This window comes from Schistocerca piceifrons, chromosome 1 (genome assembly GCF_021461385.2).
Source record: "Schistocerca piceifrons isolate TAMUIC-IGC-003096 chromosome 1, iqSchPice1.1, whole genome shotgun sequence".
Taxonomy (NCBI): Eukaryota; Metazoa; Arthropoda; class Insecta; order Orthoptera; family Acrididae; genus Schistocerca; species Schistocerca piceifrons.
The window spans coordinates 643,104,439-643,127,045 of record NC_060138.1 but is presented as its reverse complement, the minus strand read 5'-3'; the positions used below and the strand labels follow the sequence as shown (position 1 = coordinate 643,127,045).

General features: G+C 39.3%; 1 protein-coding gene across 1 annotated transcript in view; it reads left to right on the top strand.

Annotated features, from left to right (window-relative positions):
• The window catches only part of LOC124760357 (collagen alpha chain CG42342-like), a 641,799-nt gene that overhangs the window by 450,468 nt on the left and 168,724 nt on the right, over nt 1-22,607 (top strand). The gene's annotated exons all lie outside the window — the stretch shown is intronic.

Below are 22,607 nucleotides of genomic sequence, written 5' to 3'. Positions count from 1 at the left end.
TAAGATACATAAACACTCCTTGTTCTTCCAATACAGCTTCCGTGGCACGAGCGGCAGACATTTGTTGATGGTGTTCGACTGTCGCGTCTACCTTGTGCTCATGACTCCTTTCCAGTCTGCACACACAAACATGTGTCGCACAGTATGTACGATCTCTCACACTTATTTTTAAAACATCATGTGTTCGAGATGGTAGAAGGGTGAGTGGTTCTAGAATTTACGTGGAAATTGTTGAATCACTACATTACCCTCCCCCACCCACCCACCCCACCCCTCATCCCCCCCTCCCCTTCAGATCAAACATGCGAGATTTTATACCTACTCATTATTACATATAACAATTCATATTTCCACTGCATACATTCCCCATTTTCTTTTATTAACTGTGCAAACCCTATTATTTACTATGAAGCTCTTCTTTTTTTCATTCTACTTTGATAATAACAATTTGAGCATTTCACCTAATGTTGGAGTCAGTCCTTTATATCTAGGAATTGTGCAGACAACATTTCTGATTTCCAATTGTAAACTCCAGGTGTCATAGACACTTCATTATTTCATCCTTTATTCTGAATCTTTGTACTATTTTTGCTTTAGCACATACCAGTTTAATTATTCTCAGTAGTTTACAGTCTGGAGGAACCCTGGACAAATGAAAGTGTTCTTTCCAACACTCGGAACACATAATAATGCTAGTGGTATACAGAATTCAAACTTACCAGAAGAAGTCCTATAAAATGTGTGATTTCTGTCACAATACTGTCCTTTTCCCCTAGGATCAGTACCTATACATTACATGTGGGTTGACCCTATGAGTGCACTTTCTCCTTACGTTCTGGTAGGTATGCCTCTTTATAACAAATACCTATTCTTCAGGCCCATGTCATCCTATCTCTATGTAGGTATGCCTACCCTATATCTGTAGCAAATGCCAGATACACCCCCCTTATCCTTTGTGAATAGGCCTCGTGGTTCATTGCCCTAGTATATATCTTTATGTATAGTGTAATTATTTCCTGGTAAAAATAAAAATCTATTTTACACTTCACTCTCACTTCTTGATACTTCATTTAGTTCCTGGAGTCCTCCTCTACTTTTTGACTTCTTTTCTCTTAACAGATACTATTTCTACCTTCCTTAATAATTATCACAATCGATTCCTCTCACGTTTGTGCTTTCTTTCCTTACTCATGCCTCCTTCTTATATAATCGACGTAGAATCCTGTAGTTTTTTTATGTATAGATATATGTGATATTGAATCGTCATAGTTCTTATATATCAACACTTGACGGTTCTCACTTTTTGACAGGTTTCTAGTCAGTAGTTTCATTGTTTGCATGTATTGCAGCAGTGATGAAAGAGGAAGAAATATATAGGTTCTCAAACGAGAAGCAAGAAAGGAAACAAAAATAGATGTGGTTGCTAAGATCGAAGAAGGGAGAAAAACAGCCCCAAAGACAGGAAACCCATTCCCCACCCCTCTTCCCCAGGACCTCCACCTCCCTGTACCTGAGTGAGAAGCCAGAGGAGGTATGGTGTTAAATCATCTCCTACAGAATGGTTATCCCCACCTTCACACGTGAGGTCCCCAAAGTAAATCTTAGCAACCCTATGGAAATGGCAAATTGTGAAGAATGAGGCGCACTTGTTTGCAAGGGTTGTCTGAAAGGTGTCATGCGTGTTTATTGTTAGCCATGACTTATCTGTTGGTGTAAATCATGCTTTTATCTACACTACCCACCCCTTTCAAAATTTACACAAACCCTCCTGTGTATATCATATCTCATAAATGGTATAAAATATTCTATACAAAATAGAAAATTATACACTGTGATAAAATAGTTGTTCTGTTTGTCACATTATATTACATTATCCATAAATATAATATTCTACTCATTTCATTTCATGTCGAGAGATCACTGTTTATCCATGGTTCTCTTACACCAGCTTTTATGTTATGGCCATATCCAGTTTGCTAAATACTAAAATTATAGGGTAGTTTAAGAATTCAGTAATAGACTACAGAATAGTTTAAGATTTGAGATGAATTTGGTGCAGGAAATCTGTTTTGGAAGAAACACCGAAAACAACTCGGGATCCGACAGTTGTCACTTCGCCCGTTAACACAGAACATTAATGTTCCTGGGGGATAAATGTGACTCAGTCCAGATCCCATGGATCTGATATTAACTTCACTTGAACAAGTGCAAACCAGTACTTCTCATTAAACTTTGTGTGAAAGTCTCCCCACGGCAAAACAATCACTACTTTACTAGGTAACACAACATCAGGTAAAGTTATTCTATTTTCTACTCTATCCTGGATAAATTTGAATCCTTTCCGTAGTTCATCCATACTTCTGTTGGTATTACTAAGCTCAGAAGATAAAACAGGAAATTTGTTCTTGGAGAGTATTTTTGCGGCAACTTTTCGATCTATCATCTCTTCTACTTGTTCCTCCAGACTGGTTATATCTATTATGTCTGAGGTTGCTAGTTTCTCTTTAAAGTTTCTTTCCACATTATCTATTTGAGTGTTAATGCTTGCAATTTGCATTGGACTACTGGTATTAACTTGTCCTGCTTTTCAACATTTTCTTTTAAGGTATGCAACCTCTGCTTTACTGCATCGAGTGTAATATTACGTACAATTTGAAATAATCCTAATTTTTCACTCAGTTCGGTTTCTACACTATTACATTTATCTTCAGTATCAAATTCTAACTTCCTCATCAAATTCTGAAATTGATCATTCTGTCTCTGATTAAAGTCAGTGAACAGTTGATTTATGTTACTGCTTAAAGAGCTAATTAATTCGTCTTTCAAATCTAGTTTAAGATTTTCTACTTTTGTAGTTAAAGCATCAAATTTCCCATACCTTCACATAAATTACTAAAGTCTTTACTTTGTGAATCTACCTTAGCACTTAACAATCCTTAAGTTTTATTCTGAACATCCAATTTATTATTTAATTGAGTATTCACTGTCTATTTCTCTACTTAAATTAGTTTTTTGCTTAAAGTTGCACTTAATTAATTTCTCAAAGAAGCAACCTGGTCATCTATTTTATCATTTAATTTAAGACTTTGAGCATTTAAAGTTGTATTTAGTCCCTTTTTTAAAGAAGTATTTTGAGTAGGTAGTTCCTTTCTTAAAGTTGCTGAATCTGCACTTTGGTCATCTATTTTATCATTTAAAGTTTTGATCAAATTCACTAATTCAGACCAGTCTGGCACCTCCTTACTCACTTTCATTGAAATGGCTGATTCTGAAGTTTCCCCAATTTTCTGTGTATTATCCATATTTCTATAAGTTTTTGATCTATTGAGCATTTAAGGAATTAACTCTTAAGTTGTAACTTCACTAATACAGTCTAGTGACCAGTTTCTTTGACTTTACTTGAACAATTATTGTTTTTCACTCACCCGGCATAGAGTTTTAGGCTGTGTCAGTGGGCAGGTGAAGAATCAGCACCAGTGAACAGTAACTGGTGCCGGTGGCATCGGTTGCTGGTTTCTGCATCGGCATCAGCATGCGGATATAGAATCAGCACTGGTTTGCTGCAATTGGTGCCTATGGTGTCGGATGCTGTCTCCACGTCTATGTCCCCGCAATGCGTGTGACAGCTGTACACTCCCCACACCAAATCTTTGTAGTTGAATTATTCTTGTTGTATCTCTTCTTAGTCTAATACGTCAAGGTCTTCTTTCCATTCTTTTAATGTTATTACTTTCGTATGTTTTTCACTGTGTTGCATTCACAAATTTTTTTTATTTGATTTTTGGACTTAATCCAATTACGCGAAACAGTTCTCTTGTCTTGCTATACCTGGTTGCTATGGCAACACATCATATCTTCTGATTCGATTTCCTCTCAAAATACCTATTTTTTTGAGTTCTTTTCACTGGTTGCCATGTTCTAATGCTTTAGATGACCCGAAGCGATGTGAAGTTGGAATGCAAAATTGACACCTCTCTCCCATAGGTTGACTTACTTGGTATGTACAGCCAATCTTATTCTCTTGATTTCTGGCTATGTCAATCTCTAAAAACTTCTTCTCCAAAGAATACTGCTGGTTAACAGGAATTTATGACTCTCTCTCTCTCTCTCTCTCTCTCTCTCTCTCTCTCTCTCTACTTTTAAAATAATTGAGTACTTGAGGAATACTTTTAGTTCAGCCTTGGTTATATTTCAACTTCCACAAATAACATATTCCCCATTTCTCACATCAATATTCGAATGTACAGAAGTCAACCAATTCATCTCGCATTATATGTGATAAAATACATGTGCAACAACCACATAATTTATGAACCCATCTTGCCTCTAGCGAGTCCAATACATGAATTACAATTAACAATGTATCAACTGTTCTTCTTTTTTCTCATTACAATAGTCAATGATATAAAACACCATAAGAGACATAAACACTCCTTGTTCTTCCAATACGGCTTCCATGGTGCAAGCAGCAAACATTTGTTGATGGCGTTCGGCAGTCGCGTCTACCTTGTGCTCTTGAATCCTTTCCAGCCTGCACACACGAACATGTGTCACGCAGTATGTATGCTCTCTCACACTTATTTTTAAAATATGGTATGTTCAAGACAGTAGATGGGTGAGTGGTTCTAGAATTTACATGGAAATTCTCAAATCACTACAGTTGGATCTGAGTGACTCATTTACTAAATAAACATACACTTGTCTTCAGAAAAAAAATCTAATGAGCAACTACTGCACTACAGACTGAATGAATTTATGCTTACAAAAATAGAAGATTAAACTTCTTAAACAGAAAAACATGCATGAAATTTAATAAATATAGTATGAGGAGAACACAGGAAAAGATAAACATTTTACTTGCCTGTCTCCTGATATGTATCAGCCTAGAGCTGGAGCTAATCCACTCTGCCCATACTCTTCACCCTATGGTCTTTCCTTCCTCTGTTCTGTCACCCATCCCAATCCATACCTCCATGTCATCATAACTGTACATCACATGAACTCACATGATCACTGGATCTGGTGTCCATGTGTCACTTTCTTTCCCACACTCCAGCTGCCTCTCCCTCCTGCGTTCCTATTCCTCATACCTGCTGCCTTTCCCCTAGCCACCAGCTACCCAACCTTAATCCCTCGCCATTTCTCTTTCTCCCACTACCCACCACACTCAACACAATCCTTCACTCTATTATACCTGCTGAAATGGGACCCCTGCATTACATTATGTGTTCAGGCAACACAATAGACCTGCATATATGTGTGTGTGTGTGTGTGTGTGTGTGTGTGTGTGTGTGTGTGTGAGAAATATCAGTTATGTGATCATATTTAGCTTCCTCAGGAGTCTTTATGGAAGCCAAACAGAATTACTAAAAAGCAATTGTCAGGAAGGCGGTTTCATATTCTGTTGTAAGTTTTTGTCCTAAAGGTAAGATGTGGTTATAATAAATAAAGCTCAGTTGCTTAGCTCCACTTTCGTACATGGATAAACTAATGCGTATTTCAGTCTTTCAAGAAGTGCACCTTACTATGACTGATTCCAATGATAGCTCACAGAGAGAAATTTAGTATTTTAGTTAAAAAACCATAATAGCCAGAGCAATTACTGCTTTTCGCTGGCCTAATGCTTGTTGTGAAGTCTAACAGCTAATTTGGTAAAAATTGTGTCTTGTGGTGTAATGCTCATCTAGGTAAGTCCAAAGGATCCATTTTTAGTGCTCACTTTTATTCTGTGATTCTTGTTACTTGTAGGAGAAATGCATCTGGTGTAGTGACCAATGATATGACTCTAACATTACCTGTCTCACAGCTACTGTCTAGAAGTCACTGATTTTTACTTGCCTTACTGAGCTTATCATTTCATGCCTGATAATTCTCCAAATTGCTTTTGAATTGTTCATTTAGTTTTTCACTATTTGTACATAGTGCATGATTTTTCATTTTGTATGGTTCTGTGAAGAATGTTGCAGTATTGTTGTGCACCTTTAAGTCTTGAACAGAGCTAGTCTTCTGCATTAAACAAAGTTATCTGCTGCCTAAGTATTTATTGAAGACCTGCTCTGAAGGATAAACATATTTACAGTATTATAAGAACAGCTTTTGAAAAATAATTAAATTCCTAATATATTGTGTGCCATTGGTAGACTTCTTCATATATCAGCCAACAAACAGGCCATAGCTGAACATATTTATTTAATACCTATGTATGCACTTACATACTTCACTTACCCAGAGACAGAATAACTATGCAGTGACATGGAGTCATACAGTCTATTGGAACTTTACTCACATAACTTAGTGAGTTCATTATAATCATAGCCTGCCCTAGAGTGATAAGTAATATGCTCCAGCCTGGAAAATGTGTTTTAAAAGACGGGTTTGTACTATATATGTGAGCAAGGTGCATAAAACATCTTGTTTCCTGCTGCAGAATTTCTTGTAATAGGTCTAATTGAGGGCACGAATGAAATAACATCTGTCTGAAATTTTGATGTTATATTCTCATTTTAATGATACACATCCTGCTACCAAGTCTGCCCTAACACACAGTTCTTGAACTGAAAATATATGTTTCTCATAGTTTGCACTATCACATTTACACACAACACATTCTAACAGATAGTAGCCAGCTTAAGCATAGTATTTACAATCTGCTGTCTAAAGAACCTCAGCTTTTACCAGTCAATAAACAGTTGAAAAATTCACACAGTGGTTGTAAGTTTTGTATACTGTCCAGTATTATATAGTTCACTAATATTCAGCAACTGAAATTTTGTAAAGTCAACTACAGAGCACATCATGTGAAATTTTTTAGCTCAGCTCACTGAAAGAAAGAATTTTTTTTAGAATTCTCAAAACTTCCAGAACAGTGTTCATGCCAGATCCGTGTGTGTGTGTGTGTGTGTGTGTGTGTGTGTGTGTGTGGGCGCGTGCATGCGCGAATACATGCCTATTGTTGACAGTGGCCTTAAAGGTCTTAACAGCCAAAACCTATAATTGTGAGAATCTTTTGTTGTGCCTGTCCGTAACTCAGCATATCTGCTATATGGTGAGTAGCAACTTTCCTTCTCTAGTATTGTTACAATTAGTCTCATAGCTTTTTGTAGACAGCCTGATTATTTCCATCCTTGACCGAACTCCAGTTCTGAAATTACTTAAATCACTTTCCAAACTTCATATTTTCCATAAAGCATATCAACTAAAAATAAAGCCATCTTTATTTGCCTTTTAGTTCAATTTTCCACATGGAGACAGAACTCCTGTATTATCTAGTTGAAATGGAAACAGGGTATCCATCGTCATTTTGGCCTTTCGCCCAAGCAGCAGAAAGAATGATGTGAAGTCAGTGGTATCTTGCTTCATTGTGTTGCATGCAAATGTCATGAAGGGGCAGTTTTACATCTCAACCTCTCTATGCAACACCAACATTCACTGAGAGCATATCTGCCAATGTCTTATTAAAGTGTCCTATGAAGCCATTTATCTGTGGATGGTATACAGTTGTCATTTCGTGCATGATGTCACTAAGTGAAATTATTTCTCATGCTAGTCTTCATTGGTAAAATTTTCCATGATCAGAGGTCATCAGTTGAGGTGTTCCATGCTTCAAAATTATGTTTTCTGTGCGGGACTTTTAAATTTTCAGAGCTCCAGCTGTCAGCACAACTTTGGTGACAGCATAGTGGCTGAGATAGTGCAGGTTATTTTCCATCTACTTGCATTTGTCGACTTTGGAAACAAGAGGTCAGCTCCAATTCATTGGTATGGTGCCGTGGCAGGCATGATTGTTACCAGATAAGTGCAGCACATGCTTCTGTTATTGGCTTTCTTTACAGTGGTTCACATAGTGTCTAATGGATCAGTATAGACTTGGCCAGTGACACCTGCATCTAATTCAGTTTAGAGTCTTCACAAATCCTCGGTGAACAGACAGTGCAACGCCATGAAAATACTTCACTTTTAGTGGATGCATATGAGCTGGGATGATGAGCAACCATTTCTACCCCATCAGATCATAATTACTCTCACATTCCTTATATTCTGTTTATTAACTAGAATCCTCATTTCATTGGTTCCTATTCTTCAAGGCTTCTATGGTTTTCAGCAGTGCTGGATCTTCCCTGCACAGCATCAGTATCATTTAATGTGACAATTGTAGTGATTTCATTCTCACTGCTGTGTTACAGCAAAAGATTCCTTGAAATTCAGCTGGCATTCTTGTGTTTACATCCATTTTTGTACACTGTTGTGGCATCTTATTCCAGAAAGCTGGCTGAAGCCAGAGATAAATTCTGCCAAAATTTATACAAAGCCACAGATGGTGTTTAGAAAAGATAGATTCCATGCAACTGGTGGTGGCGTTTTTGTCGCTGTTAGTGGTAGTTTATCCTGTAGTGAAGTAGAAGTGGATAGTTCCTGTGAATTATTATGGGTGGAGGTTACACTCAACAACCAAGGTAGGTTAATAGTTGGCTCCTTTTACCGACCTCCCGACTCAGCAGCATTAGTGGCAGAACAACTGAGAGAAAATTTGGAATACATTTCACATAAATTTTCTCAGCATGTTATAGTCTTAGGTGGAGATTTCAATTTACCAGATAGAGACTGGGACACTCAAATGTTTAGGACAGGTGGTAGGGACAGAGCATCGAGTGACATTATACTTAGTGCACTATCCGAAAATTACCTCGAACAATTAAACAGAGAACCGACTCATGGAGATAACATCTTAGACCTACTGATAACAAACAGACCCGAACTTTTCGACTCTGTAAGTGCCGAACAGGGAATCAGTGACCACAAGGCCATTGCAGCATCCCTGAATATGGAAGTTAATAGGAATTTAAAAAAAGAGAGGAAGGTTTATCTGTTTAGCAAGAGTAATAGAAGGCAGATTTCAGACGTCCTAACAGATCAAAATGAAAATTTCTGTTCTGACACTGACAATGTTGAGTGTTTATGGAAAAAGTTCAAGGCAATCGTAAAATGCATTTTAGACAGGTACGTGCTGAGTAAAACTGTGAGGGACGGGAAAAACCCACCGTGGTTCAACAACAAAGTTAGGAAACTACTGCGAAAGCAAAGAGAGCTTCACGCCAAGTGTAAACACAGCCAAAACCTCTCAGACAAACAGAAGCTAAACGATGTCAAAGTTAGTGTAAGGAGGGCTATGCGTGAAGCGTTCAGTGAATTCGAAAGTAAAATTCTATGTACCAACCTGACAGAAAATCCTAGGAAGTTCTGGTCTTACGTTAAATCAGGAAGTGGCTCGAAACAGCATATCCAGACACTCCAGGATGATGATGGCATTGAAACAGAGGATGACACGCGTAAAGCTGAAATACTAAACACCTTTTTCCAAAGCTGTTTCACAGAGGAAGACCGCACTGCAGTTCCTTCTCTAAATCCTCGCACAAACGAAAAAATGGCTGACATCGAAATAAGTGTTCAAGGAATAGAAAAGCAACTGGAATCACTCAACAGAGGAAAGTCCACTGGACCTGATGGGATACCATTTCGATTCTACACAGAGTACACAAAAGAATTTGCCCCCCTTCTAACAGCCATGTACTGCAAGTTTCTAGAGGAACGGAAGGTTCCAAATGATTGGAAAAGAGCACAGGTAGTCCCAGTCTTCAAGAAGGGTCGTCGAGCAGATGCACAAAACTATAGACCTATATCTCTGACATCAATCTGTTGTAGAATTTTAGAACATGTTTTTTGCTCGAGTGTCATGTCATTTTTGGAAACCCAGAATCTACTCTGTAGGAATCAACATGGATTCCGGAAACAGTGATCGTGTGAGACCCAACTCGCTTTATTTGTTCATGAGACCCTGAAAATATTAGATACAGGCTCCCAGGTAGATGCTATTTTCCTTGACTCCCAGAAGGCGTTTGATACCATTCCGCACTGTCGCCTGATAAACAAAGTAAGAGCCTACAGAATATCAGACGAGCTGTGTGGCTGGATTGAAGAGTTTTTAGCAAACAGAACACAGCATGTTGTTATCAATGGGGAGACGTCTACAGACATTAAAGTAACCTCTGACGTGCCACAGGGGAGTGTTATGGGACCATTGCTTTTCACAATATATATAAATGACCTAGTAGATAGTGTCGGAAGTTCCATGCGGCTTTTCGCAGATGGTACTGTAGTATACAGAGAAGTTGCAGCATTAGATAATTGTAGCGAAATGCAGGAAGATCTGCAGCGGATAGGCACTTGGTGCAGGGAGTGGCAACTGACCCTTAACATAGGCAAATGTAATGTATTGCGAATACATAGAAAGAAGGATCCTTTACTGTATGATTATATGATAGCGGAACAAACACTGGTAGCAGTTACTTCTGTAAAATATCTGGGAGTATGCGTGCGTAACGATTTGAAGTGGAATGATCATATGAAATTAATTGTTGGTAAAGCGGGTGCCAGGTTGAGATTCATTGGGAGAGTCCTTACAAAATGTAGTCCATCAACAAAGGAGGTGGCTTACAAAACACTCGTTCGACCTATACTTGAGTATTGCTGATCAATGTGGGATCCGTATCAGATCGGGTTGACAGAGGAGATAGAGAAGATCCAAAGAAGAGCGGCGCGTCTCGTCACAGGGTTATTTGGTAACCATGATAGTGTTACAGAGATGTTTAGCAAACTCAAGTGGCAGACTCTGCAAGAGAGGCGCTCTGCATCGCGGTGTAGGTTGCTCGCCAGGTTTCGAGAGGGTGCGTTTCTGGATGAGGTGTCGAATATATTGCTTCCCCCTACTTATACCTACCGAGGAGATCACAAATGTAAAATTAGAGAGATTCGAGCGCGTACGGAGGCTTTCAGACAGGCGTTCTTCCCGCGAACCATACGTGACTAGAACAGAAAAGGGAGGTAATGACCGTGGCACGTAAAGTGCCCTGCACCACGCACCGTTGGGTGGCTTGCGGAGTATAAATGTAGATGTAGATGTAGAAGCCTCAGTGCCCAGCTCACCAATTGACTCAATGGATCCTTCAGGCTAGTCAGCCAGTATAGAGTATGGTGATCCACCACAGCAGTGAATGGCTTTGCAGTAAATATGACTGGAACTTGTTTATGGTCAAATAACTGCAAGGCACTTTTTCTGGAAACTTCATGGTGGATTAAAATTATGTGCCAGACAGAGACTCAAGCTTGGGATGTTCATCTTTCACAGGCAAGTGCTCAACCAACTGAGCTACCGAAGCTCAACTCATAAAAAATCCTCAAAGCCTTACTTCCACTAGTATATCATCTCCTACCTTCTTAACTTCACAGCTGTCCTGCAAAACTTGCAAGACTAGCAATCCCAGAAGAAAGGATATTGCAGAGGTGAGGCATTGCTTAGTTAAAGCCTGGTGGACACTTCAAGAATGAAATTTTCACTGTGCATTGAAGTGTGTGCTGATGTGAAACTTCCTGGCACATTAAAATTGTGTGCCAGACCAAGTCTTGAACTCAGGACCTTTGCCTTTTGTGGGCAAGTGCTCGACTGACTGAGCTACCCAGCTAGCAGAGTGAAAATTTCATTCTGGGTACTCTTACTTGGTTGTGGAGTAGGTCTTCTCGGACTTGGAGAGTACTTTGGAAGCATCCTCCTGAATTTGTACTAGAATTCCCCTCACCCCAAAACCTCTAGTGTCAGTATGAAGTTCCTCAGTATTCAGACCATACAATACTAGTACAGGAAAAGATATTAACGCCTCCCTGAAGATAAGGAAGGATCTTTCATTTGCCTCCTTCCAGGAAAATTTTGCATCTCCTTGCAGAAGTTTGTGCAAGGGACGTACCTTGGTGCGGAAGTTCTTTATGAATTACTGGTAGTATGACCACATTCTGAGAAAGGAGTTGGAAAATCTGTGACTGCTCTTGTTTTCTATGGATCGAGACACACACTACTGCCATTCACTACATGCCCTAAAATTTTTATTTCTTCAGTGACGAAGAGACACCTTTTCAGATTCAAGCAGGGACCTGCAGTCTGTACACACTTCCAATATTTTCAGCGAGCTGAGACGTTCTTCAAATGGCTTTGATAAAATGATCATGTTATCCAGATATCAAAGACACATTGTCCATTTATGGTGTTGAAGTAGGTTGACCATCGTACGTTCAAAGCTTGCTAGATTATTACTGAGTCCAAACAGCATAACTTTGAACTCAAAGATGCCATTAGAAGTTATGAAGGCAATCTTTGCCCACTCCATACCACCAGCCTCGATTTGCTAGTAGCCTGCCTGCATTTTCTTAGATGACAAACATATTGCTCTTTTTAAGCAGTCCAGGATCTCATCAATGTCTGGAAATGGATAGACATCTTTCATTGTAATTTTGTTCAGTTGTCAGTAGTTGACACAGCAATGCTATGTGCTGTCCTTCTTTACAAGGACCACCAGAGAGGATGAAAGACTCTCTGAAGGTACAATGATGTTCTCTTGCACCATCTTCTCCACTTCTTTCTGGATTATTTGCCATTCACTGTAAGGGAACTGGCTAATTAGTGGATGATCTCCAGTTTTGATATAGCATTTTATCAGAGGCTGCTTGTTCTGCCTGTTCTCTGCTCCCGACTTGAAAGGAACTAAAAATTGATGCAGAATGGCCTTTATTCATCAAGACTGTTCCTTGGTGAGACCAGATCATGTTGGAAATTTGATAGCAGCTTCCTCCTCTGCATTTTCATCATCAGGGACATTAAGCTGACCGTGCTGGATTGGTTCACTGATCCTAGCTCGTAACTTTTTGTTTTTTTGTTTTATGTAAGCCTGACTGGCTTTCTGCAGTTGACAAAAGCTTTGTAGTTTAACTGTACATATCAACTGATGAGTGGAACTCTTCTGATTGGTGACAGTGAGGTAACATCCATAGCAGTGTTTGTTATATGTGCTTGTTGAAATAGTTTCATCTACCTGAATTTCTGCTCTTCCACAGTCTATGATTGCCCATCACTTGTAAGAAGTCCAATCTGAGAATAGTATCATGATTATATTCTGTTAAAATGACAGATTTGAAGGGATGCCTTCTGTCATTGACAGCTACTACTGCAATACTTGTCCCTGCATGTGGGATATCTTTCCCATTTGGTACCTGCAGCACAGCCATTTCATAGGACAGCCATTTCAGCTAATGATGATATTACAGAAAAATAGCCCATGAGCTGACTAATGTTCAGGCCAGCTGGTCGTCTGTGGTAATGTCAGTGAGATTTCTTGCCGTATTTGTAACTGTTGTCCGTGGAGGGTTTTTATCCTGTGCAGCCTTACCTCCTTACCTCCTCAAATGGTTGTCTCACCTAGTTTTCCTGTATTCGGCCACTAGATAAGCAGATGGTACCTCTGTATAGTGACAGGGAACAGTTATGGCATGTTGATGAGTGATCTTGCTCAGGGTTCTACGATAAGCTGTAGCCCACAGGCAAACTATAGTCATCAACGGATAACAGGCATGAATACCACTGGTGTGATTGTTCACGTCTTGTCTATAATAGTCATCAAATGTTTGTCTTCTTTCTCTGCAACATCACACAACATATCCAGAGTATCCACAACAAAAACAGACTGATATGTTGTCCTGGCATTCAAAAGTTTCTGTAGATTGATGGTGAAGGTCAACACTCCTCTCCCTCAATCTTCAATATTAACTCCAGGAGTACTGAGTTGATTTTCAGGGCTGCTATCTCTTGTACATCTGGTCTGGTCTTTCTGCCTGTCATACACTACTGTATTTCTTCTCTTACTATCTTATGTATAAGAGATGGAAGCTCCTGGTGGTCTTCCCTTGTCTTTTTGCAAAGCCGATTTGCTGTTGATTGGTGCCAAACATTTTCCAAGTTTAGCAGATGTCACAGATATTGAGCTTCTTTTTGTTGTTCTCAAACCACTGCTGCACTGTAACATCCAAGCAGAAGAACACAATTACCAAACTGATCATATCATCTCACCTGTAACTCAGTCAAATGGTTTCAGCTGTTTCATGGGGTGTTGACCAGCATCTCTGGAGAATACTGATAGATGCCTGAGATGCAGCTGACCTATTGCTGGCTTGGAATGCATTGGTGCCCTAAATATATGCCGCAGCTGTTTCATGGGGTGTTGACCAGCATCTCTGGAGAATACTGATAGATGCCTGAGATGCAGCTGACCTATTGCTGGCTTGGAATGCATTGGTGCCCTAAATATATGGACCCTGGGAATGATGTACTGCTTGTATTCTGGTTCCTGTCAGTGTATGTGACAGCTTCTATGTTGCCTAATTAGACCTACACTGATCCAGTTGTTTTGAAGTACCTGAAATCTCCACCAAACAATGTCACACTGAAACCACAATCAAATCCAAAAACTGCAGTAACGGTCATTAATAAAAATACAAACTTGGCCCTGAAAGCTTCTTTATTAAGAATACTGATGTACAGCCAAATATGAACTAATCTGCTGGATGCAAAGTGCAGCTATTTGTACAAACATCAGATACCCCAGAGAGGTAGTATTTATAAAACTATCACATATTTGAAACTCCAGGTAGGAATATCAACAATGTAGAAAAAGACAGATTGCTACCTACCATAATGAAGACACGTCAGGTCGCAAATAGGCACAATTAAAAGACACTTACATAAAGCTTACAGCTACAGCCTTCATTAGTTAGAGAGAGACACACACAAACAAACACACCCCAGACACATACTACTACCAAATCCAGTATCTCAGGCCAGAATGCACCTATCATTTGGGATGCAAGCAGCAATCTGGAGGGGGCAGGGAAGGATAAGATATAGTAGTGTACAGGTGGAGAAAGAGAGGAATGCTGCCTGGTGGGCTGTGCGGCAATTAGACTGCCAACAGGTGCAGCGTCAGGAGGTTGTGGGGCAGGAGATGGCGAAAAAACAGCAAAAAAAGGAGAGGAGAAGGAAAGATGGGTGGATGTGTTGGCAGAGGGCTGCAAATAAACAGGGTGAGAGATGAAAATGGGGAGGAGATGATAGGACAGAGAGGGTGGAAACTGTTGGGCGGAGGATAATTATAGGAACAGTGAATATGTTGTAATGACAACACCCATCTGTACTGTTCAGAAAAGGTAGTGGTTGAGGGAAGGATGTATGTTGCATGGGTAATGAAGCAGCCATTGAAATCAAGTGTGTTATGTTCGGCTGGGTGTCGTGCCACAGGGTGGTCTACTTTGCTCTTGGCCACAGTTTGACGATGTCTGTTCATCCTGGTGGACAGCTGGTTGGTAGCTATATTAGTATGACTACCAACATGCTTGATTTCAGTTGCTACTTCACTACCAGTGCCATCTGGATTTTCCCTCCACCACTAGCTTTTTAGAACTCTGCAGATGGAAGTTATCCTTACAACACATTCTCTGCTACCATAATTATTACAGCCTCAACCTAAGGTAACATACTGGCTCTCCACCACTAGCTTTTTAGAACTGTGTGGATAGGAGTTATTCTTACAACACATTCTCCACTCCCATAATTATTCTGGCCTCAACCTACCGTAACGTACTGTCTCCACACCCTCCACGTAACAGCTTCCTCCTGCTCTGTCCAATAATCTCCTCCTCATTCTCATCTACTATCCTGTTTATTTACAGCCCTTTGCCAATGATCTGCTCATCTTTCCCTGCTTCTCTCCTTATTTTGCTGCTTTTTTCCCAACCTTCCTACCCCATAACCTCCTGATGCTGCACCTGTTGGCAGTCTAGTCTCTGCACAGTCCACCAGAGAGTGTTTGTCTCTCTCACCATCCATACACTACTATCCCTTCCCCTTCCCTGCCCCCTCCAGGTTGCTACTTGCATCCCACGTGATAGTTGCAGTCTTGCACGTGATGCTGAAGTTGGCACTCCTGTGAGTGAGAGGTGTGCTTGCTTGCGTGCGTGAATGGTGTGTGTCTCTCTTTTACTGATAAAGGCTATGGCCAAAAGCTTTATGTAAGTGTCTTTTAATTGTGCCTGTCTGCAGCTTGACGTGTCTTCTTTACAGTAAGTAGCAATCTGTCTTTTCCTACATTGTTGTTATCAAATATTTGAGGTATACAAATATATTTCAAGAACTTTCTAAACTAAACTCCACCCAAACAGGCCATGAACGCCCAATGGTACCGATTGGCCACTGTGTCATCCTCAGCCCACAGGTGTCACTGGATGCAGATATGGAGCTGCAGAAATTATAAATATGAAATAACAAATAATTGCTGGTGGTCAGCTTTGAACTGGTGCTAACCACTACGCCACCCTGATGGCAACAGAGCTTGCTTCAATATTGCTATGCTGCAACTGGCCAATACTTACCTCATAGAGGTGAAATTCCAGTACTGCAGACAGTCAAATTTAGAAGTGAAAAATATGAAGCTGCTTTTTGGTACTCCTAGTCCCTTCCTTATGGAAGAAAGGGAGGGGGGGTGGGGGGGGGGAGGGGGTTAGTTGGGGAAGGTTAAAAAGGTGGGACACATCACTTAGATTCCAGGATGAGAGATACCCACCTGTCCCACCTGTTGTGAGGACAATGGGAAAAAATGGGGAGTCCTCTTATCCTGGGGTGTAGGTGACTTTCCCCTCCTTTCTAACATTTTACAACATCTCTCTCTTTGTTCTATGAGGAAGGAACTAGTAGTTTTGGAAGCCAGGATAATTTTTTAACTTTTGTTTATTGATAGTACTGGAATTTTGCCACTTGCATGGTTCTTTTTTTTTTTTCAAATGAATTTTCTTTGTGGTGTTATGTAGTTAGGTGATTTTTTTGCCCTATAGAAATCTGTTTGGTTACTACAATTGTAGGTTGTCCCAATAACAAATGAAGAGATTGTAAGATTGCGGCAGAGCATTTTCCTACTGACAACAATTACCTGTAAGCAGGTCTAAGAAATGTTGACAGTGTAACTTGGTTGCAGTGAGCAGAACCAGAATCAGGGAAACTGCATTACTGCCTCTTGTGAAAACATATTAGAGGTTGTTAGGTTCTTCTCCTGTCAACATGTACAAAAATCCTCAGTTACTGTCTATGTATCAACTGAAAGTATCAGGTGGATCATGTTCAGGTCTGATGTAGTTTTGTTTGGACAACAGTGTTTAGGACGTGTACAACGAACTACTCTGACCTTCCACTAAGTAGCTTTAAAGGATTCACTGGTGCTGTAAAAGACTGTGAGATGATACATTCCTCATTGTTCCAATGGTGGTCTCTCCCTCTGAAGGGAAACAGAACTGGGGAAAAAGAAGAAGTAAAATGTTGCTGCCATGTTATATGAATGATAACACCCAGCAGTTAAATAACATCAGTTTATTTTTTAATATCTCTCGTCACAGATTGGAGTGTAGATAGTAGGTCACAAGGCCTACCTTCAGTGCTGCTTAGTTTCTTCCAGAGACATATGGTTGATGAGTAGGTGCCAGTGATGTTTATTTTTAGCCCCATTTCTAACATGGGTTTAAGCTGTCTGTTCTGGAGCTGGATGAAATATCTCAAACAAAGGAGTAGATGATATTATGGTGCAAGAACTTCAGAAATCATGAACAACATTATTACAGCTGGAGACTTCTTGGGTTGATGCTGATACATCAGTTTTGCACTATTTATTCAAGAAGTGGGTTGTGTGGGAGACTGCTTTTGGAAATCAGCAAATGCTTAAACCCTAAAATAATGAGTGTTACTCCCTAAAATATGTTACAAACCTCTACTGTAGATAAATGTGGTGAATGAGAATAATATAAGTCTAGTGATTAACTGGTGAAGGATTCAAGTTGAAGAATGTAATTTTACCTTTCTTCAAGAAAGAAATGGGGAATATATAACACTGGATTTTTTTTAAAAAAAATGGAAGAAAACAATAAAATAAAAGAAAATAAGAGGTACAGTAAATGCAAATGTCATGTGACTAGGGCCTCCCGTTGGGTAGACCGTTCGCTAGGTGCAAGTCTTTCGATTTGACACCACTTCGGCGACTTGCGTGTTGATGGGGGTGAAATGATGATGATTAGGACAACACAACACCCAGTCCCTGAGCGGAGAAAATCTCAAGCCCATCTTGGAATTGAACCCGTGGCCCTTAGGATTGACATTCTGTCGCACTGACCACTCAGCTACCGGTGGCGGACAGAGGTATAGTGTAGCGTAATCTTGAATTAGATGTGTAAAAAGTGTTGAGAAAAGGGAATATGCCTTCAGAAAGATAAATCAAAATTTCAAAGAGGCTGGAATAAATACAAGTACAACATGCAGGTAAATGAACATTAAACCCAGTGTAGTTCATGTTCTTTAACAGTGGCATTGTGGATGCAATTGTGAGTTTATACAGAACAGCACTTCAGTGCATCTGAGAAAACAAAAACAATCAAGTGGTAATGGTTTTGGGTGTGCTCATTTATATAAATATTATAAGAATGCTGTTACTCACTGATCACCAACAAAAGTCAACCATTTAGGAGAGAATTTTAAGCATTATTTGCTTCCAACATTTCCAAACAATGAATTGTCATAAAATTTTAATGTTAGATTGTTTGAGATCTGGTGCAAAACTACTACTAACAAGAATAATGAACTGCAGTCTCTCAAGAATATGGAGCCTTATAAGTGTTCAAGAGGTTGCCGTCAGTGAAGAAGTTAAAAGGTGAAATTGTAAATAGATTGATTTTTTTTAGTAACATGAAGTCTGGTAGGTCTTTATACACATAAAGAAGAAAACAAAAACAGGACACATATCAGTCCATGATGTACATTATTTCCTAACTACAATGAGTATTGTATTTTGTGCACGTTATTTATAAACATTCATCTGGAGTTGGGTGGAATGAGATTATTCTTCAGAAATCAAAAACCCTTCTATGCCACAACATTCTTACCCTTGATGAGAATAATATCCCTTACAACCTACATAGTCTACTCCAAAATTTCCACTCTGCGATAGAATGTATGCTGGTTTGAAACTTTCTGGCAAATTAAAATTGTTTGGCTATGGGAGTTGAACCTGCAATTTTTGCCATTCTATCAACTGAGCTGTTCAAGAATGATCCACAACCCGACCTGACAGCTTCTGCCAGTGCCTCTTCTTTTGCATTTCAAACTTCAGTTATGAGAGCAGTTCATGAGTCATATATGGATAGCTTGGTCAATTGAGCAGTTTTCCATGGTTGGCAAATATCCCACATTCAAGACCCAATACGGCACACAGTTTTAGTCTGCAAGGAAGTTTCAGATTAATATACGCTCCAATACAGAGAAAACTCATTTGAAAACAATCTTTCACACTGTGGCTAGGCATTTTTCTGCATTATACCTTTTCCTCGTGAGTGCTAAACCTACAAGGGATACTTGAGAAGTTTTTCTAAGTTTGGAAGGCAGGAGAAGAGCTACCGGAGGAAGTAAACTTGTGATGGTAGGTTTTGAGTGGTGCTTGGATAAGTCAGTTGGTAGACCACTTGCCCACAAAAAGCAAAGGTGCTAAGTTTCAGCCCCACTTTAGCATAAAATTTTAATTGGTCAGAGTGTTTCAAATCAAGACAAATTGAATTGCAGGATGAAAATTCATTTTGTAAACAATCTCCTAGGCTGTGGCTATGCCATTTCTCTGTAATATCCTGTCTTCCAGGAGTGCTAGTACCACAAGGTATGAAGAAAAACTGTGTAGGTGGTAGAACTGCTACTGGCAGAGGTAAAGTTGTGAGGATGACTTATGAGTAGAGACATTAGAGCACTTGCCTGTGAAAGGGAAAAATTCCCAGGTTTGAGTCCCAGTTCACAATATTTAACCTGCTAGGAACTTACACAGTGTATTTTCAAAAAATATATGACATGATAGTTTAACCAACAGAAAATTCCTGTTTTTATAGAATTGGATAGTGTTAGTATCTGAGAGGCAAAGAGTTTGATCTGGACCAGTTGTTAACCTGTACCACTATTCCCTTTGATATATGAGTTATTGATGTGTTTGGGGCCTTTACCAGTGCCATTATTTCATCACCAATATCTTAGTTTTGAAGAGTCCTTCAGTGTCCTAATTAAATCATTGATGTAGATCAAGACAAGATTTGAATAAGTATGAAATCATCTGGGATACCATATTTGTTGTTTCATTACTCCAAATTTAGTTTTATTTATAGCAGGAATTTTCACTCTGCAGCAGAGTGTGCACTGATTTTTGTAAATGACTTTTATTACCACATATTTAAGTCTCTATGAAATAAATTTTGACACATTAGTGATTTCATATTTGAGGAGTTCTCTGTCAATTTGGCAAACAAATTCAGTACCTTGCTTGAAATACTATCATAACCAGAAAAATGTGTGCTTCTCAATAACCCAATGCTTTTTGTGATGCATTTAGGATTTAAACTGTCATAAATGATGTCTACTGGCTCAGTATGCAAACGTATATATTCATTTTTGATGAATCATTTTTATTGACATGGTTTCTGCAGCTGTTAAAGAATGTATGTAGTGGTCAATATTTTGAATGTAGTATCATCAGTCTCACAGTTACTGCCAACAAGGAGTTGAATGTCACTTTATGTTTTGTGATTATTCTTCTCATCTACTTCTACATACAAACCACTGTGAATCATGTGTTAGAGTGTACTTCAAATTTGTACCATTTATCAGCCCTTCTTCTCATCCTGTACACACGTGGAGCTTGATAAAAATGTTGCTTAAACACTTCTGTGCATGTTGTAAGTAGTATAACTGGCTCTTTGCAAGTCATACTACAGTAATGCATAGTGTGGGGGTGGGGGGAGGGGTTGTGGTATATTTCTAGATTCCTCACTTAAAACTGGTTCTTGAAACTCTGAAAGTAGGCTTTCATGGTATAATTTGCCCCTATCTTTAAATTTCTACCAGGCCATGTTTCTCAGCATATTCGTAATGTTCTCCCATGTAGCAACAAACCTGTGTCCATTCATACAGCCCTTCTTTGTACACCTTCTGTATCCCTTCTTAGCCTTTAGTACCAGTCCCAAACACTTGATTGGTATTCTAGGGTGACTTGCACAGGTGTTTTGTAAGAATCTTTGCTGTAGACTGCTTGTATTTTCCTAATATCGTACCAATGAACTGAAGTCTGCCTCCTACTTTGTTGAAAACTGATCCTAAGTGGGTGTTCAATTTCATATCCCTACAAATTTTTACACACTTGTATCCCTATTAGTTGGCAAATTCCACTTGTGAATCATTGATATGGTAGTCATAAAATGCAGCAACTTCACATTTCTGAACATTTAAAGCAAATTGTCAGTCATTATACCATTTTGAACTCTTTTCAAGAACTGACTTAAAACTTATGCAGCCTTTTTCAAGCAGCAATTCATTGCAGATAGTGGTATACTGTGCCAAAAGGCTGAGGTTACCATTAATCTTCCTTACTAGGTCATTAATATATAAGGGGATACAAAAAAAGTTTCCATTGGAAGGTCACACAGTTCAGGATTGGTGTGCTAATCAGGCAAAATCACCGTCAACATTGAGGCAATCATCCCACTGATGCACCAGGTTAAAGATAGCCATTTGGTAAAACACCATGTCCTGATGCATCAAGAAGTCGGCAACTGCTTGCTGCACATCCTCATCTGACAGGAGTCATTGACCCTTGAAGGCCTTTTTTAAGGTTCTCAAAGGAGCGTGTTAATTGCTTGGGTAACGATCAGGACAATAGGACAGGTGCTTGTGTTGAATCACAACAAGCACACAACTTTTTGACAGACATACTGCCGCCTACTTGTTCTTTATTCTCTAATGGGTGTCTACTGGTGGTTTTCCTTTCTCAGCCAAGAAAAGAATAACAGCCTGTTGATCCTGTTTGGACACTTTTTTTTAAAAAATAATGTTGCCGCAATTCATGTTTCTGCATTTACTGCGCACACATCAGAAAAACACTAATGCCACACTTATCCCTTGCCTACATGGCAGTGCTAATATACCCACATCAGAGTCATACTATGTTACATATATTCTACAGAAACACTCTCAAATGAAAAGTTTTCAATTGCCCCTTATGCAACATGAAGATCTTGGGTCCAGACACATGCCTGGAGTTACTTCTAAATCCAAGATTATGTACTGCAACCCCCTTAATAGTAAATCACCAATGAATTCACCAGGATGTCATCTGACAAAAGCTGATTGACATGGAGATGGCCATTCTGTTTGAAAAACATCAGTATGTTTCGGTGCAGAATATGTTTTAAGATTCTACTAAAAACATATGTAACAGATTTTGGATGGTAGTTTTGTGGATCACTTCTGCCACCTTTCTTGTACACAGGTGTGATGTGTGCTCTCTTCCAACTACTGGGCAAAAAGTTTTTTTTGAGATATTTATAGTATATTATGGTTAAAAGTTGAGATAACTCAACTTCAAATTCTGTATAGAATCTGGTGGGAATTCCATCAGGGTACTAGAGCTTTGATCAGCTAAAGTGACCCAAGCTGTTTCTCAACTCCAGTAACACTTATATCTATATCGCTCATCTTTGCAGTGTTATGAAAATTAAACTGGGTGAAACTCATGTGTTTCTTTTGTAAAGGAACATTTGAAAATGGAATTCAGCATTTCTAATTTTCCTTTTCTGCCCTCAATTTCTGTACCTGTGTCATTCACAAGTGTCTGACC